The 20009-nt window shown below is 44.2% G+C and overlaps 1 pseudogene; it reads left to right on the top strand.

The window, feature by feature from the left end:
- Window positions 1–4851: 4851 nt before the first annotated feature.
- On the top strand, window positions 4852–18009 carry LOC127302288 (probable auxin efflux carrier component 5b; annotated as a pseudogene).
- The last annotated feature ends 2000 nt before the right edge of the window (window positions 18010–20009 follow it).

Here is a 20009-nt window from a genome sequence, read left to right as displayed (position 1 = left end):
TTTCCAGTAAACAATAAAACTATAATGAGCTAAACACACCAAATAATTTAGTAGTTTAATCTGTGAAAAAACAATTCTCCAGATGAGCTGTCAGTGAGGGTAGAGCACAGCGTGATCCTTGCTGCTGAAGTGTTCACGTGGCAGGGGGGGGGGGGGGGGGGGCAACATCCGCTAGCTAGGTTGCCGAAGGCGAGATGTGTATTTCTTTTGCCGCGGCTTGCTACGCGATCTAGTTTTACCTGATAACACTACTACGTGCCTAACAAAAAAAAATAAAAAGCAAACCACACGTGTCGTGTGGTCTTCAAAGGGACCTGGATGATGGACATCAGCAGACATATAATAATTTCTCAAGAGTTGATTGCTGACCGGGCCTGCCGCCCGGTGATTACCTTCGTGTGAGGCTAGCTTATAAACACGCAGCGTCGAACTTACGCGAGCGGTGTGGGACTAAAACTTGACGCGGAACGGGAATTCGAAAGCGTGTTTGCCCGTGCGCGCCGGGAGTGCTACTATGGGCTGCATCATTTCGGGCCCAACTTCCTCGATAAGTAGCCCACGAGTTCCTGGCCAGCCCGTTATGGACGTCCGTCGAGAGCTTCTGTCCAGCCCGTTATGGACGTTCGTCGAGACTCGAGAGCCAGGCCCGCCGCGAGAAGAGATGATGCTGGGCTGGCGTACGTCCATGCTGCTGCGTCTCGTGGGGCTCTTGGCTTGCGCATAGTTTGACTTGGGAATTGTTTGGGTACCTTCGCGAAGGACAGTGCCCACTCGACAGGACTCGTGCGCGCTTGACGCGTGGCAGCGCGTGCGTTCAGCAAAAGAGCGAGCCGGCCGAACCAGGCTTACGGTCCCGCGCCGCGCGTAAGGCTGCTCATAGTGAGGAGTAATATAAGGTGGTGTCATGCATAAGTTACTAGTGTATGTTATTACCTTCATAGTGGAAAGTAACTTAGAGATGGTATCATGCAAAGTCTCATTTATTTGTTAGTAGACTCATTTTATCTTGGGGTGTGTGATGTTATGGTAACATAGCTAGTTACCACCTCTCTCTTTCTTCATTTATTGCTATGCCATGTCACCAAAATACATTGAAATGTGTGATGTTACTATCTAAGTTACTCCCACTATGAGCAGTCTAAGGCTGGTCATAGTGGGGAGTAACTTAGACTAGTAACATATGCCATGTTACTAGTCTAGGTTACTACCTTCATAATGGGTAGTAACTTATATGTGGTGTCATGCATTGTGTCATTTATTATGTTGTAGACTCATTTTGCCTTGAGGTGTGTGATATTATGGTAACATAGCTAGTTACCACATCACTCTCTTTATTCATTTATTGGCATGTCATGTCACCGAAATGTCTTGAGATGTGTGATGTTACTAGCTATGTTACTTCCACTATGAGCAGTCTAAGTCGCCTCGCGCGTACGTCGTCCTGGCCACGCGCGTATGTCGCCGCGTGCCTGCGGCGTGACTCGTCCCGCGCAGGTACAATCACGCACAACACACGAGTACAGTTGAACACACAAGCGAGTACAAGTACAGTCACGCAGACGGGCATGTACAGTCGTGCACACGAGCAGGTACAGTCGTGAACACAAGCAAATACATGTACAGAAGTACAGTGGCGCACACGAGCAGGTACAGTCGCGCGTAAGTACAGGTACAGTCCCGCACACGGGCGAGTACAATTAGCGAGTAAAGGGAAAAATTGCACCAAATACACTAAAAACAGAAGTACTTATCAGTTGAAACACGAGTACAGTTAGATACACACCACATGTACAATCATAATATTATTGGAAGTACGAAAAAAAATATCTCCAAATCTATCAACATGGGATCTAGTTTTGAAGATCTCGACGCGAGGATCTCAAAAGTGAAAACGGTTCACAGTTTGGACTTACGGTTCTCAAGATATTTCATTTTGAAAAAACGAATCTAGAAGAAAAAAGGGAAAAACTGACACAACCCAGTCTTCTCTCTCCTCCCCCATCCCCACCTTGCTTCCCCTTGCGACACGTGGCGAGCAGGGAGACCACTTCCTAGGGATTTTCTGGCACCACATCACGCCACTTGTCGCGTGTGGACAGAGTTGCCTTCCCTTCGCGAAGGTTGGCCTTTTTTTTAACGATTTCGGAATTGTTTGTATGAAACATAAAATAGTCTACATTCTAGCTCTAAAATTTATTCTAAAATGCTCTACATTTTAACTTTCAGTCAGCAACAACATTAAAAACGAAGTGGTTTTACTCTCTTTATCGGGTGTTGTTGTTTCTAATGTTGCTTCGATTGATTGTTTACATATCTAGTAGTACTAATAAATGCAATACTACTTTATCTCATTTTCTCTATAATGTAGACTAAATAATGGAGAGAGTATATGATAGATTGAATGCATGCATTTCATGAAAAATAAGAGAGGGAAGAAACAATCAGTTTGGAGCTTTTAAAGTGGATATGATGAAAGCTTGTGGCAGAGTTGGATGGAGTTATCTGGAAGCCATTATGTTGAAGTTGGGCATTCACTCACATTTTGTCAGCTTAATTATGAAATTGGTGACTGTGTGATAGCACAAAGTGTTTGGGTGTTGCTACATGAAGAGTTGTCCGAGCACATCTCTGTCAACCAACGCAACATTGTGAATGGATTGTTTCTGATAGGGTCTTTAACACATACACAGTTTGTGCACACTACAATGGCTCTTTGGGCGATCTGGTTAGCTAGGAGAAAAGCAATTCATGAAAAGATTTTTCAAGTGCCCATTTTCCATCTTCAAGTTCATTGGAAAATTCATTGATGATCTAGATATATCTTCTGTGTCGACTCGGGCTAGGCCAGCGATTCACTCACCATGGCCAACTACTCCAGTTCAGTTACCTCCTCCAGATGATCGTATGAAGATAAATCTAGATGCTGCAGTTGCATGAAGCAATGACCGAGGGGTGGTGGCAGCAATATGCAGGATTTCTCTTGGAATGTATATAGGTGTTTCGGCCCTTGCGCGTCCTAGTATCGCTTTTTCCGCAATTCTAGAAGTAATAGCATGTTGTGAAGCGATAACACTGGCTGAGGATCTTCAAATTAATTCTTGTATGGTTGTTTTTGATTGCATGGAAGTAATATACACAATTAAGATACAATGCATGCCAAGGTTTAGCTCTGTTCTGAGAGAAATAAAGCACTGTAGTGAGTCTATGGTCGATGTTAGTTTTGGCCAGGAGATAGAGTGGCTAATGTGCATGCACATTCCCCAGCTTGCACCTCTTTAGATTTGTTTCAAGACCACCATTTGTCGCTTCTGGACTCACCTGATCTAAATCTTGTACCTTTGAACATTGATTAATAAAGAGAGCTATGTTACCTTAAAAAATGATAGATTGAATAAAATTATGAGTATGAGAAAGCAAAAGAATAAAATTACGCAACTTAGTAGGGAAGATGGGACTATCATGAAGGATGTTGCCGAGTGGGTACAACTACGACGAGTTTCTATAGATCGTTATATGAGTCTGAAGGTGTACAAAATATGGAGGCAGTGCTTGATACAGTGCCAAAAAAGGTTACTGGGGATATGAATCTATAGTTGGTCAAACAAGTTTTGGACCAGGAGGTGAAAACGGCCATTCTCCAAATGTTTCCAACTAAATCTCTGGGGCCGTGTATCTAACCCAAACATTAAGCACATTTCAACTCTACAACATCTTCAATATCCTACCACAAATCAGAGGCGATACGATAGCTCTGGTGATAGAGTATCCAAGCATTGTCGAGGCATGCAGGAAGGTGGTACTCTACTTTTCAAAGACTTGAGTGTTATTTCTTTTCCTTGTAAGAATGTTTTTATAAGGGATGCTTTCATATAATATGGCCTTAAGCCTTTTCCCCTAAAAAACACCGTGTTTCAGCCATACGTTCATCATGTTGCGATCATCACGCCTATCTTCTCCACCTTCGGGGGTCTTGGGGGCGCCGGCAGGAGGGTTTCCATCTTTTGTTTAAGTTATGTTTCAGCGTCTTCTTCGAGATGAAGACAACATCTTGAAGTTAGAATAAAGTCCTCCCCGCTCTATCGTCGCTCAAGTGGTGCATTTAGCGTCGACGGAGGGTGCGTGGAGTTGTGCACCCCATGGATTTCCTGGTATCCAGTTGGTTTTCATGTTCATTGATGTGGTTTGATCTCTGTCTGTTCAGATCTGTGGGTATCATGTATATCGATGATTGCTGCTTTGGTGCGTAGGTCCTTTGAGGCCTTAGCACGTCGACTTTTTATTTGCCTAGTACAACAAGCTCTACTACGTCGTCAAGTTTTGACTGGCTCTGGTGATGGAGGGGCAAGAACGATGGCGCGTCTTCGGCTCGCGCTAGTGTTAGTAGTTGCCGCTAGGTGATCCATAGACCTATTTTTAATTTTTATTACTTTTTGAATTTTTTGTAATACTACAGATGATTATCAATAGATTGGTGGTTTTTTTTGGAAAAAATAAATAAACTGACATTCAGAACATGTGTTTCCATTTAAATATATTTTGTTCGCTAACATCAAAGCCACGGGTGGAATAGAAAAAATCATACATAGAGGCAAGCACGAAATATTCCGGTCTGATTGCGTAAACTTGTTCGCTGTTCTGGTCATTCATTATAAGGCAAAATCCGCATATACACACTGCACTGAAGCTTAGTCTTCCCCACGATCGTGAAGTTAATTGGTTATTTTGATCTTCAATATCTTATCTTATATTCATGATTGCACTTTGTCCTCTGATATAGGCATCAAGAAACGACACGGTCCAGAACATCGATCACAGTTGTGGCACACGAACAGAGTGCAGAGACTAGAAGAGATGATAGGGTGGGGCGACGTCTCTACAAGGTGGTGGCCGGCATGGCGCCGCTGTACTTCGCCCTGGGCCTGGGCTACTGCTCGGTGCGGTGGTGGAAGCTCTACACGCGAGACCAATGCGACGCCCTGAACCATCTCGCCACCTACTTCGCCGTACCCTTCTTCGCCTTCGACTTGGCGGCGCGCATGGACCCCTACGCCGTCAACTACCGCGTCCTGGCAGCGGACGCGCTCTCCAAGGCTGTCATCGTGCTTGCCCTCGCCGCCTGGGCCGCCGCCGCGTGGACCACGCGATGCGGCGGCCGGGAGTTCGTCTCTTCCTGGTGCATTACCGGCTACTCGCTTGCGGCCGTCAACAATTCGCTTATTCTGGGCGTGCCGCTGATGCACGGCATGTATGGCGACTGGGGGCGCGACCTCATCGTGCAGATATCGGTGGCGCAGTTCATCTTCTACTTCCCTCTGCTGCTGCTAGCGTTCGAGGTTAGGCGAGCCAGCGGTGGCGCTTGCAAGCCGGACGAGGACGTGGAGGGCGGCCTCGAGGAGAGGAGGTCTGAGGTGCATATCTGGCGGCGATTTGCACAAAAATAACCCAAAAGTGAAAGAAAAGCACAGACTAACCCTCCGGCGAAACTATTTCACCAATCTAACCCTTTTGTGTGGCGCCCCTCCCACGGGCGCCACACATGCCCATGTGGCTCCCCTCCTGCCGGCGCCACTGACCCAGCCGACGTGGCTCCCTCGCCGCTGAGCTGGTGCGCCCATCCGACGTGGCAGCATGTGTGGCGCCCCTCCCAACGGCGCCACACATGCACTTGGAATTGCCCAAACATACTGTGAGACAAATCCTCTGAGACTTAGCCGTTTTGCGAGGCTCGATGTGTGGCGCCGACCCCACGGGCGCCACACTTGCCTGTGTGGCGCCGATGCCACGGGCGCCACACATAGAGGCTCGCGAAAACGGCTAAGGACTTATCGTCCGGAGCCCCTGGATGTTTTCGACCCAATGTTTGATATAAGTTGGCATGTGCGGCGCCGATGCCACGGGCGCCACACAAGCACTTGTGGCGCCAGTTGGAAGGGCGCCACACATTGACTTGTGTTAAAAACATGAAAAATCCTACCAAAATCCAACAGTTACGAGTACAACATTGGACACAACAAGTAGCAAATTCATGACATACACATATAACACTTCATAGGTCACATTGTAGCACGTAGATTCAAACAACAAGTAGCATTACACACCATGGTTCGAAATGACATAGGGTTCACAAATCGATACTTATGAATATAGAGTTCACAACAACACGTAGCACATCCTAGTAGCGTCATCGACGTGCCGTCCTCGCGGGCTGCTTCCGGATGGCCATCCTCTTCGTCCGCTGCCGTGGCTGCTCCTGCTGCTCCTGCTCCTGCTCCTCCTCCTCCTCCTCCTCCTCCTCATCCTCCTCCTCCTCCTCTGAAGAGAACGGCTCGTCGTTCCTCATCCTCGACATATCTGATCTCCGCCGTGGCCCCTCATCCTCCTCGGTGACAACCTTCTTTCCTCGGCTGACATAATCTTCCGGAGTGTACCGGTTTGGACCCTTGCCCCTTGGCTTCAACTGGTAAGCTGACCGTGCGGCTTGCTTGGAGGTACGCTTTGGAAGTATGCCTTGACTCAGAATTAGCTCGTCCTCAGGAATCTTCACAAACACGAACACATGAGATTACAAAGTTGAAATTAGTAAGAACATGTTTGACAGCAACAAAATAGTCCATACCTCCCGCTCTTCTGAAGAGGAAGATGTAGCGATTTCGGCTTCCCGGCAACCTAGCAAGCTGGCTAACCGCCGCATCTTTCGTGCAGTGTTCTGCGTCATCCCGTTCATGGTTACAAATCCACCACATCATAGTATCGTACATTCAAAGTTGGTGATCATACCTTAATGAAATACCGCAACGGTCGGACAGGCTTGTCATCTCTCCCGCTCTGCTCCCACATAACCTCGCACTCCTCAGCTGTTTTTTCGATCTCCTTCCGCTGTGACAAATATAGCATACACAATTGAAGCGACCACATGGCAATGTAGATGATGTACTAGTTAGTGAGAGAATAGAATACCACGAAGTTCAGCTCGGAAGCAATAGAAGTCGATCTCCCTCTGCGAGCAAAGGTGTCGTGCTGGCTTTGCCCAACCTCATCGAACTGGATGGGGTCGTCCAAGATCTCCTCAGGATACGCGTGCTTAACTAACTCGATACGCGTGTTCTCATGGAACCACTCGAGGTAGTTGTTGAAAGCGTCGAAGTTGTGAGGCACAATCTGCTCAGGGCCAGCATTCCGTGCCGCTTCCAAACACTGTTGGAACGATGCGATGTGGCCGCTATGATGGACTGGCCAATTTGTGATCTTCCTCTGCCGCTGCCTATCAAGCCTGCAAGAATCAACAAGTTAGTTTGTACCTCTTCTATCAAGAATCTTCCATCGCATGATTCCAGAAGTTTACCTATGAAGCGCCTTGTCCGTGTCTTGCCACACTGGTGGGCACTCCTGATACAGCCCAAACTGTCTCATCACTCTTTGCGGCTGGTGGTGTTCAACAAGCCACATGCATATGAGTGGGCAGCGCATACGCCAGAACCGCGCCTCCTCCGTGCACTTGTGGTTGAGGTCAGTCATCGACGCGCCAATACGGTAGTAGCTACCATATGGCTCCCATTCCACCTGCAGCATACAAATATCTCCGAATTTAGAACATGCCAGTAGAATCAATGAAAACTAGGATTCCAAAAGAGTGATCGGTTACCTGCTCAGCGGTAAGAGTGTCCAACTCCGCAGTGTACTGCATGTACATGATCTTTGGATCGCCCGACATCTCCGAGACATTGTCCCAAAGGTATGCCCAAGTGGGCTCCCGATCAGGAGAGTGAGGGTAATGAGGCCATGCCCTCTCGTTGAGTACCCTAGGCCGCCCAACTGATAGGCGGTCCCAGCTCCATACGGAAAGTATGAGCATGCATCCACCAATACCGCCGCTCCCAGTCCTGCTCCCAGTTCTGCGACAAGCTTCGTCCAACTGCGCACGTAAGACATTTGGTTAGTACTTTGTCTAGTGATGGCGTGTATTTCACACGTTCGTTGGGCAACCCCAAGAGGAAGGTATGATGCGCACAGCAGCAAGTTTTCCCTCAGAAAGAAACCAAGGTTTATCGAACCAGGAGGAGCCAAGAAGCACGTTGAAGGTTGATGGCGGCGGGATGTAGTGCGGCGCAACACCAGGGATTCCGGCGCCAACGTGGAACCTGCACAACACAACCAAAGTACTTTGCCCCAACGAAACAGTGAGGTTGTCAATCTCACCGGCTTGCTGTAACAAAGAGTTAACCGTATTGTGTGGAAGATGATTGTTTGCAGAAAAACGAGAACAGTATTGCACGATTGTATTTCAGTAAAGAGAATTGGACCGGGGTCCACAGTTCACTAGAGGTGTCTCTCCCATAAGACGAACAGCATGTTGGGTGAACAAATTACAGTTGGGCAATTGACAAATAAAGAGGGCATGACCATGCACATACATATTATGATGAGTATTGTGAGATTTAATTGGGCATTACGACAAAGTACATAGACCGTCATCCAACTGCATCTATGACTAAAAAGTCCACCTTCAGGTTATCATCCGAACCCCCTCCAGTATTAAGTTGCAAACAACAGACAATTGCATTAAGTATGGTGCGTAATGTAACTAGTGACTACATCCTTGAACATAGCACTAATGTTTTATCCCTAGTGGCAACAGCACAACACAACCTTAGAACTTTTCATCCTTTGTCCCGGTGTCAATGCAGGCATGAACCCACTATCGAGCATAAGTACTCCCTCTCGGAGTTACAAGCATCTACTTGGCCAGAGCATCTACTAGTAACAGAGAGCATGCAAGATCATAAACAACACATAAGCATAACTTTGATAATCAACATAACAAGTATTCTCTATTCATCGGATCCCAACAAACGCAACATATAGAATTACAGATAGATGATCTTGATCATGTTAGGCAGCTCACAAGATCCGACAATGATAGCACAATGGGGAGAAGACAACCATCTAGCTACTGCTATGGACCCATAGTCCAGGGTAGACTACTCACACATCACACCGGAGGCGACCATGGCGGCGTAGAGTCCTCCGGGAGATGATTCCCCTCTCCGGCAGGGTGCCGGAGGCGATCTCTGGATCCCCGAGATGGGATCGGCGGCGGCGGCGTCTCTGGAAGGTTTTCCGTATCGTGGCTCTCGGTGCTGGGGTTTCGTCACGGGGACTTTTTATAGGCGGAAGGGCAGGTCAAGAGGCGGCACGGGGGCCCCACACCACAGTGGCCCCCTCGTCGCCCCTCTTCGTCTCTCCTTCGGACTTCTGGAAGCTTCGTGGAAAAATAGGCCCCTGGGCTTTGATTTCGTCCAATTCCGAGAATATTTCCTTACTAGGATTTCTGAAACCAAAAACAGCAGAAAACAAAGAATCGGCACTTCGGCATATTGTTAATAGGTTAGTTCCAGAAAATGCACGAATATGACATAAAGTGTGCATAAAACATGTAGATAACATCAATAATGTGGCATGGAACATAAGAAATTATCGATACGTCGGAGACGTATCAGCATCCCCAAGCTTAGTTCTGCTCGTCCCGAGCAGGTAAAACGATAACACGAGATAATTTCTGAGTGACATGCCATCATAATCTTGATCATACTATTTGTAAAGCATATGTAGTGAATGCAGCGATCGAAACAATGTATATGACATGAGTAAACAAGTGAATCATATAGCAAAGACTTTTCATGAATGGCACTTCAAGACAAGCATCAATAAGTCTTGCATAAGAGTTAACTCATAAAGCAATAATTCAAAGTAAAGGCATTGAAGCAACACAAAAGAAGATTAAGTTTCAGCGGTTGCTTTCAACTTGTAACATGTATATCTCATGGATATTGTCAACATAGAGTAATATAATAAGTGCAATAAGCAAGTATGTAGGAATCAATGCACAGTTCACACAAGTGTTTGCTTCTTGAGGTGGAGAGAAATAGGTGAACTGACTCAACATTGAAAGTAAAAGAATGGTCCTCCATAGAGGAAAAGCATCGATTGCTATATTTGTGCTAGAGCTTTGATTTTGAAAACATGAAACAATTTTGTCAACGGTAGTAATAAAGCATATGCATCATGTAAATTATATCTTATAAGTTGCAAGCCTCATGCATAGCGTACTAATAGTGCCCGCACCTTGTCCTAATTAGCTTGGACTACCGGGTCATCACAATGCATTGTTTTTACCAAGTGTCACAAAGGGGTACCTCTATGCACTGTACAAAGGTCTAAGGAGAAAGCTCGCATTGGATTTCTCGCTATTGATTATTCTTCAACTTAGACATCCATACCGGGACAACATAGACAACAGATAATGGACTCCTCTTTTATGCATAAGCATATAACAACAATTAATAATTTTCTCATTTGAGATTTGAGGATTGTTGTCCAAAACTGAAACTTCCACCATGGATCATGGCTTTAGTTAGCGGCCCAATGTTCTTCTCTAACATATGCATGCTTAACCATATGGTGGTAGATCTCTCTTACTTGAGACAAGACGGACATTCATAGCAACTCTCATGAAATTCAACAATGAAAAGTTGATGGCGTCCCCCGTGAACATGGTTATCGCACAACAAGCAACTTAATAAGAGATAAAGTGCATAATTACATATTCAATACCACAATAGTTTTTAAGCTATTTGTCTCATGAGCTATATATTGCAAAGGTGAATGATGGAATTTTAAAGGTAGCACTCAAGCAATTTACTTTGGAATGGCGGAAAAATACCATGTAGTATAGGTAGGTATGGTGGACACAAATGGCATAGTGGTTGGCTCAAGTATTTTGGATGCATGAGAAGTATTCCCTCTCGATACAAGGTTTAGGCTAGCAAGGCTTATTTGAAACAAACACAAGGATGAACCGGTGCAGCAAAACTCACATAAAAGACATATTGAAAACATTATAAGACTCTACACCGTCTTCCTTGTTGTTCAAACTCAATACTAGAAATTATCTAGACCTTAGAGAAACCAAATATGCAAACCAAATTTTAGCATGCTCTATGTATTTCTTCATTAATGGGTGCAAAGCATATGATGCAAGAGCTTAATCATGAGCACAACAATTGCCAAGTATCACATTACCCAAGACATTTATAGCAATTACTACATGTATCATTTTCCAATTCCAACCATATAACAATTTAACGAAGGAGAAACTTCGCCATGAATACTATGAGTAGAAACCAAGGACATACTTGTCCATATGCTACAGCGGAGCGTGTCTCTCTCCCATAAAGTGAATGCTAGGATCCATTTTATTCAAACAAAACAAAAAAACAAAAACAAACCGACGCTCCAAGAAAAAGCACATAAGATGTGATGGAATAAAAATATAGTTTCAGGGGAGGAACCTGATAATGTTGTCGATGAAGAAGGGGATGCCTTGGGCATCCCCAAGCTTAGACGCTTGAGTCTTCTTGATATATGCAGGGGTGAACCACCGGGTGCATCCCCAAGCTTAGAGCTTTCACTCTCCTTGATCATGTTGCATCATACTCCTCTCTTGATCCTTGAAAACTTCCTCCACACCAAACTCGAAACAACTCATTAGAGGGTTAGTGCACAATATAAATTGACATATTCAGAGGTGACACAATCATTCTTAATACTTCTGGACATTGCATAATGCTACTGGACATTAGTGGATCAAAGAAATTAATCCAACATAGCGAAAGAGGCAATGCGAAATAAAAGGCAGAATCTGTCAAAACAGAACAGTTCGTATTGACGAATTTTAAAATGGCACCAGACTTGCTCAAATGAAAATGCTCAAATTGAATGAAAGTTGCGTAAATATCTGAGGATCATGCACGTAAATTGGCTTAATTTTCTGAGCTACCTACAGGGAGGTGGACCCAGATTCGTGACAGCAAAGAAATCTGGAACTGTGCAGTAATCCAAATCTAGTACTTACTTTTCTATCAACGGCTTAACTTGGCACAACAAAACACAAAACTAAGATAAGGAGAGGTTGCTACAGTAGTAAACAACTTCCAAGACACAAATATAAAACAAAGTACTGTAGCAAAATAACACATGGGTTATCTCCCAAGAAGTTCTTTTCTTTATAGCCATTAAGATGGGCTCATCAGTTTTAATGATGCACTCGCAAGAAATAGTATTTGAAGCAAAAGAGAGCTTCAAGAGGCAAATTCAAAACACATTTAAGTCTAACATGCTTCCTATGAAGAGGAATCTTGTAAATAAACAAGTTCAAGAAGCATAATGCAACAAGCGTAGAAAGATAAAACAAGTGCAGCTTCAAAAATTTCAGCACATAGAGAGGTGTTTTAGTAACATGAAAATTTCTACAACCATATTTTCCTCTCTCATAATAACTTTCAGTATCATCATGAGCAAACTCAACAATATAACTATCACATAAAGCATTCTTATCATGAGTCTCATGCATAAAATTATTACTCTCCACATAAGCATAATCAATTTTATTAGTTGTAGTGGGAGCAAATTCAACAAAGTGGCTATCATCATATATAGGAGGCATATTGTAATCATAAAAGAAAATTTTCTCCTCAATGCTTGGGGGACTAAAAAGATCATGCTCATCAGAGCCAGCTTCCCCAAGCTTAGAATTTTCCATAGCATTAGCAACAATGGTGTTCAAAGCATCCATAGTAATAACATTCCCATTAGCATGCATATTAAGTTCCATGGGTTTTTTAATTCTCTCTTCAAACACATCATGTCCTAATTTAAGATAAAGTTCATAAAGATCTCTCATATTTTTGTTGTTTTCCATTATGCTTAACTAGTGAAATAAAAACATGCATGATATTAAGTAAAGTAAAACAAATAACTAATTTTTTTTTGTGTTTTTGATATAGCAAACAAGATAACAAGTAAAGTAAAACTAGCAACTAATTTTTTTGTATTTTGATTTAGTGCAGCAAACAAGGTAGTAAATAAAACTAAGCAAGACAAAAACAAAGTAAAGAGATTGAGAAGTGGAGACTCCCCTTGCAGCGTGTCTTGATCTCCCCGGCAACGGCGCCAGAAAAAGAGTTTGATGGCGTGTATTTCACACGTTCGTTGGGCAACCCCAAGAGGAAGGTATGATGCGCACAGCAGCAAGTTTTCCCTCAGAAAGAAACCAAGGTTTATCGAACCAGGAGGAGCCAAGAAGCACGTTGAAGGTTGATGGCGGCGGGATGTAGTGCGGCGCAACACCAGGGATTCCGGCGCCAACGTGGAACCTGCACAACACAACCAAAGTACTTTGCCCCAACGAAACAGTGAGGTTGTCAATCTCACCGGCTTGCTGTAACAAAGAGTTAACCGTATTGTGTGGAAGATGATTGTTTGCAGAAAACAGTAGAACAGTATTGCAGTAGATTGTATTTCAGTAAAGAGAATTGGACCGGGGTCCACAGTTCACTAGAGGTGTCTCTCCCATAAGACGAACAGCATGTTGGGTGAACAAATTACAGTTGGGCAATTGACAAATAAAGAGGGCATGACCATGCACATACATATTATGATGAGTATTGTGAGATTTAATTGGGCATTACGACAAAGTACATAGACCGTCATCCAACTGCATCTATGCCTAAAAAGTCCACCTTCAGGTTATCATCCGAACCCCCTCCAGTATTAAGTTGCAAACAACAGACAATTGCATTAAGTATGGTGCGTAATGTAACTAGTGACTACATCCTTGAACATAGCACTAATGTTTTATCCCTAGTGGCAACAGCACAACACAACCTTAGAACTTTCTCATCCTTTGTCCCAGGTGTCAATGCAGGCATGAACCCACTATCGAGCATAAGTACTCCCTCTCGGAGTTACAAGCATCTACTTGGCCAGAGCATCTACTAGTAACGGAGAGCATGCAAGATCATAAACAACACATAAGCATAACTTTGATAATCAACATAACAAGTATTCTCTATTCATCGGATCCCAACAAACGCAACATATAGAATTACAGATAGATGATCTTGATCATGTTAGGCAGCTCACAAGATCCGACAATGATAGCACAATGGGGAGAAGACAACCATCTAGCTACTGCTATGGACCCATAGTCCAGGGGTAGACTACTCACACATCACACCGGAGGCGACCATGGCGGCGTAGAGTCCTCCGGGAGATGATTCCCCTCTCCGGCAGGGTGCCGGAGGCGATCTCCTGGATCCCCCGAGATGGGATCGGCGGCGGCGGCGTCTCTGGAAGGTTTTCCGTATCGTGGCTCTCGGTACTGGGGGTTTCGTCACGGAGACTTTTTATAGGCGGAAGGGCAGGTCAAGAGGCGGCACGGGGGCCCCACACCACAGGGCCGCGCGGCCAAGGGGGGGGCCGCGCCGCCCTAGGGTGTGGCCCCCTCGTCGCCCCTCTTCGTCTCTCCTTCGGACTTCTGGAAGCTTCGTAGAAAAATAGGCCCCTGGGCTTTGATTTCGTCCAATTCCGAGAATATTTCCTTACTAGGATTTCTGAAACCAAAAACAGCAGAAAACAGCAACTGGCACTTCGGCATCTTGTTAATAGGTTAGTTCCAGAAAATGCACGAATATGACATAAAGTGTGCATAAAACATGTAGATAACATCAATAATGTGGCATGGAACATAAGAAATTATCGATACGTCGGAGACGTATCATCTAGCACACTACTATAGGAAAATAGTACATAGAGCAAATCATCACCTGCCGGTAGAGGTAGGCAAGTGCCGCTGTTCCCCAACTCCAACGGCCATCCAACACCGTTAGCGCCTTCAGCCAACACCAATCGGCCAGCTTCCCCCTACTGTCAGGAAAGAGAGTCCTCGAAATCATGTACCATAAGTACACGCGGGCGTACGTCCTCCGAGTGTCCTCGTCGGCCTCTTCCGGGCATTCTCCAAAGTTAGTCCTGATCCATTCGAAAGACGAGCCGGCGGGAGCTCTCTTCTTTGGATCTGCTGGCGGCGGAGGAGCCATGCCAATAAGCACCTGCATCTGCTCGCGCCACCCATCAGAAGCTGTGTTCATACACAGTGGCTCGCCCTGAATAGGTACTCCAAGGATCATGGAAACATCCTGGAGAGTAGGGGCCATCTCGCCGGTCCTCAAGTGGAAGGTGTGAGTCTCCGGCCTCCACCGGTCGACAAGGGCGGTGAGTGCCGAGGGGTTCATGAGTGGCCCCCCACGGCTTACAAGGGATATGAACGGGAGAAGACCGGTAGGCCGGATGAACTCCGTGTACCTCTCGTCATACGGTATATCCGATGTGCCATGGTAATGAATCTTCAAAGGTTGAAGATCCGTTCCCTTCTCCGTCATATGAACAGCCCGGTGCACCCTGTCGTACTCTTCATCCAGAAGCCACACCATCCTACATGTATGAGCAACACATACAACATATTATGAGCCATTCTATATCAACATATTATGAGCCAAAATATGAGTTATTCCATCACAAATAATAGACATTTCAATACATACATACATAGAATTTGAACACATACATAACCATTTTATATGTACATAGCCAAATCTAGGGTTCATATCCAAATCCACTAACATATCTAGGGTGCCTACACATACACATTCAACACTTACATAGCCATTTCAACACATACATAGCCATTTCAACACATACATGTAAAATTTCATATCTAGGGTTTTACCAAATCTAGGGTTCATATCCAAATCCACCAACATATCCAAATCTTGCACTAACATATCAATGGTTCATATCTAAATCCACCAACATGAATTTCCATGTCTAGGGTTCATACCCAAATCTACCAAATCCACCAACAATAGTGGACGAATCAGAGGGAATCGAAGGGGAATACCTTGAGGAATGGAGGAGGAAGGACTTGGCTGGCCGGATCTGACGATTCCTTGGTCGATTTGGTGGGGGGGCCGAAGGGGAGGCGGGCGGCGGCGGCGGTTGGGGGAGAAGCAGAGAGAAGAGAAAGAAGAAAGAGAGGGTCGGGCTGGGCGCGGGCGCGGGCGCCACACTTAAGTGGATGTGTGGCGCCCGTGGCATCGGCGCCACACATGCTAGTGTGGCGCCCGTGGCATCGGCGCCACACATCGAGCCTCGCAAAACGGCTAAGTCCCAGAGGATTTGTCTCACAGTATGTTTTGGGGGATTCCAAGTGCATGTGTGGCGCCGTTGGGAGGGGCGCCACACATGCTGCCACGTCGGATGGACGCACCAGCTCAGCGGCGAGGGGGCCACGTCGGCTGGGTGTGTGGCGCCAGCGCCAGGGGCGCCACATTGGCATGTGTGGCGCCCATGAGAGGGGCGCCACACAAAAGGGTTAGATCCGTGAAATAGTTTCGCCCGAGGGTCAGTCTGTGCTATAGTTTGACAAAAGGGTTATTTTTGTGCAAATCCCCATATCTGGCCGTTGCTCAGAGTGGTGTTACTCAACATGACGCGGATTCCCAACGTCTACGCCGGTGTCCTCGGGGTTGCATGGTCTTTTGTCACACACAGGTACGTACGTCTTCGGATTGTTTTAACCAATCAATACATACCCTCCGTTCATAAATAAGTGTATTTTCAGTTTTTATGGTAAGTTAAACTTTCATTACTTTTACCAACTTAAAAAAACATAGAAATATTTATGTTTTTTTTTGCATTCTGAGCAGCTAGCTTGATTAGTTGCTTGGCTTCTAGAGGATATGATACTGAATGTAGTAAGCACAACTGATTCAATAACTTAGTAAAAGGTATGTTGTGACCTATGTTTGTCAGGTACAAAGTAATTCACCAAGATCGGTTACAGACTGTACCGTACATGTAGAACATGACGGTAACGCCAAGATTTAGTTGAAGGATGCAGCAATTTGCTTGATTATTTTTCAAGGACACATTTGCTAGTAAACAAAAAAAAATTCAAGATGCATCTTGTGGTAATAATTTCTATGTCATAAATATTGCTATATTTTTTTTATAAAGTTAAGCAATCAAACTTTAAAAAACACTTAGGATATTTTTTTTAAATACACTTATTCATGGATGGAGGGATTAAGTAACTAGCCGTAGGAACCTGACCATTTGTGTATCTATTAACTATGTGATATTATGTATTATTTTACCCATACAGTTGCATTGATATATTATTTTGAAAGCTCCCCCGTAGCAAAATTAAAAGAAAGCATTTTATCTAAAAAAATAAAGAAAAATGAAGTTTCATCCTTAGAAACAATGTGATCTTCTGATTCTATATTTTCTCCACGTGATCACCAGACTTTAATTTGTGTATATGTTCATTAAATGTTTCTCCACATGATCACCAGACATTAATTTGTTTGATATCACTTACCATTCGTCTGAACTTTTCATTAGTCATTAGTACTTAACATTATGCACTATAGGTGGTAAGGTGGCACATCGAGACTCCAAGCATCATTGAGGGCTCGGTGTTGATCATATCAAGGACGGGGCTTGGACTCCGCATGTTCAGCATGGGTATGCTAGAAGTAGTAGTTGAGTAGGGCAGAACAATCACAAGAACAGGAGAGTAGTAATATATATTTTGCATTAACTAGTTGATCTGCAGGCCAGTTCATGGCGCTGCAGGAGAGGATCATCGCCTGCGGGCCTAACCTGACCATGTTGAGCATGGTACTGAGGTTCATCGCCGGCCCGGCTGCCACCGCCGCGGCAGCGGCTGCTCTGGGGCTCCGCGGAGATGTCCTGCGTGCTACCATCATACAGGTACTTATCCTGCATCAAGCTACGACGCGATTGCATAAACTTGAATGATCACTAAATGTTCTTGCCTCTTATGGTGATTATTGTTCACAGGCCGCGCTTCCTCAATCCATCGCTGCGTTTGGGTTCGCGAGGGTGTATGGCCTGCACGCTGATGTACTTGGCACCGCGTAAGTTGCTATGTGCTGGGTAAATTAGCTTAATGGTATAAATGAATCCTGTTGTTTCGGTAACTGAATGTGCTTTTTTTTTGTTGAATCTTCCAGGGTAACACTTGGGACATTGCTGTCCCTGCCCGTGTTAATTCTATATAATATTACTCTGGGCTTCGTTTGATAAAGAATGCCAAGAATCACCACCTTCCTTCGGATTGGGATATGAGTAAATTGCATGTACTCAGTGTCCAGTTTGTCCCGAACCTAAGATGTAACTCTGCTCTTCTATAGATAGACACTGATCACTGATACGTTTATGTGTAATTGTGTAAATCTCCTCAAACGCAGTTGATGTATAAAATATTATTCCTTTGTTAAGTAAAATTAAATTACATCCCCTTATTCCGCTGACTAAGGCTAAATTCCATACTAGTAAAGAACAAGTCTTCACATACGGCTGAAATGGTATGTCACATATGGTAAACCTTACCATCACTATGCAAATGTAGGATATGCTCCTCTAAAGTGCACATGGTTATAGTGGGATGGAATTGAGCTTTACTTAAGGAAGGAATACTATTTTACACATCAACTGCGTGGATCTCCGGTCGGATATGTTTTGTTTCAACGAATAAAATCTCGGGTGAAACTGACACAGGCATGACTTAATGGGCATGAGACTTGTGTAACCATGGTACTTATTCGGGAGAAGCCCATGAGACCAGAAGCTGGAGGGCATCCGAAACCCAGGAGATTGATCGTGCCAATCAAGGAAAGGCCCATCAAAGGAGCCGACATAAACATAGCTTGTATGAAACAATTGTAAACCAACCTGAACTGGACTTCGGGACCTAGCCTCCTATATAAAGGCTAGGAGGAGCCAACGGAAAGATCATCGAATCATTGTTGTAACTAGATCTATTCTAGTTTAGGGCGACATCGACTCATAATCAATATGCTTTCGGACCACCTTGTTTATCTAACGAGCCGATGAAACCACTAGCGCACCTCTTTTCCTCAAAACCCTAAGTTCACCATCCATGGTCATTGCCGAGGTTACCCCTCGTCATCAAGTAAATACATCCTCCATGACTAAATAATGTTCAATAAAAAATAATCCTTGGCAACGCAATGACACATTTGCTAGTAAACAAAAAAAGATCAAGATGCATCTGGTGATACTAATTTCTATATCATAAATATTTCTATTTTTTATAAAGTTAAACAATGAAAATTTAAAAAAAACTTAGGAGAAAACTTACAAATACACTTATTCATGGATGCATGGATTAAGTAACCAGCCGGAAGAACCTGACCATTTGTGTATCTATTAACTATGTGATATTATGTATTCTATTGTGAACTGCTAAGTGATGCTAACATATTATATTACTTTATTATTTCTTCACTTTTTAATAACTTACCATTTCATCTATTTTTCTAGGTGGCATGCATGTTACCATTAATGTTACAATACACATTTATTAATTATAGAAACTCCATATAAAATTCATAGAAAATTAAATTTCAGTATAAGTTTATATGAAAGTAGCGATTTCTATATAAAATTGAATAAAAATGCAGAAAATCACATTGTTTCTAAGGATGGAACTTTATTTTTGTACATAAAATGCTTTCTTTTAGTTTTTTTAGAGGGAGGGGGTTCCAAAATAATATATTATAAAGTAAAAAAAGTAGGTCTCATACATTAATACCCCATGATAACATGCGCCATGGTATATGTTTTCGCGAAAACGCAAAAGACTTGCGTTTCGATGCATTGATAGATATAAAAAGGTTATATGTACATGTCCACAAGGGACCAACACCCCGCACTACAACTCGACCCAGGAAAGGAGACCTAGTCTAGGGGAGGAACTGGCGGACACCCCGGGCTCCTGCGCTCGCCCACTGTTGCGCCTCGGTCTTGATGTCATTGAGCAGAGAAGGCACCGAAGGTTGCGCGTTATCAAAGATCGCAGCATTCCGGTGCTTCCAGATCTTAGGTGGAATGGTATATGTTGCTATCCACTTTAGTGGTCTTAGGTGGAATTCCTAACATGCATGTACATATAGCATGGATTTGTTGTTTATGTGGTTGCCTCAATTGGTTCTGAATGTTTAATTTATGCGTAGATGAGGAATTCAAATGTGTATCATTGTTGTGTACAACCGTTGGCC

The sequence above is a fragment of the Lolium perenne genome, chromosome 5 (genome assembly GCF_019359855.2).
Source record: "Lolium perenne isolate Kyuss_39 chromosome 5, Kyuss_2.0, whole genome shotgun sequence".
Taxonomy (NCBI): domain Eukaryota; kingdom Viridiplantae; phylum Streptophyta; class Magnoliopsida; order Poales; family Poaceae; genus Lolium; species Lolium perenne.
This window is presented reverse-complemented; position numbering and strand designations above follow the sequence as displayed.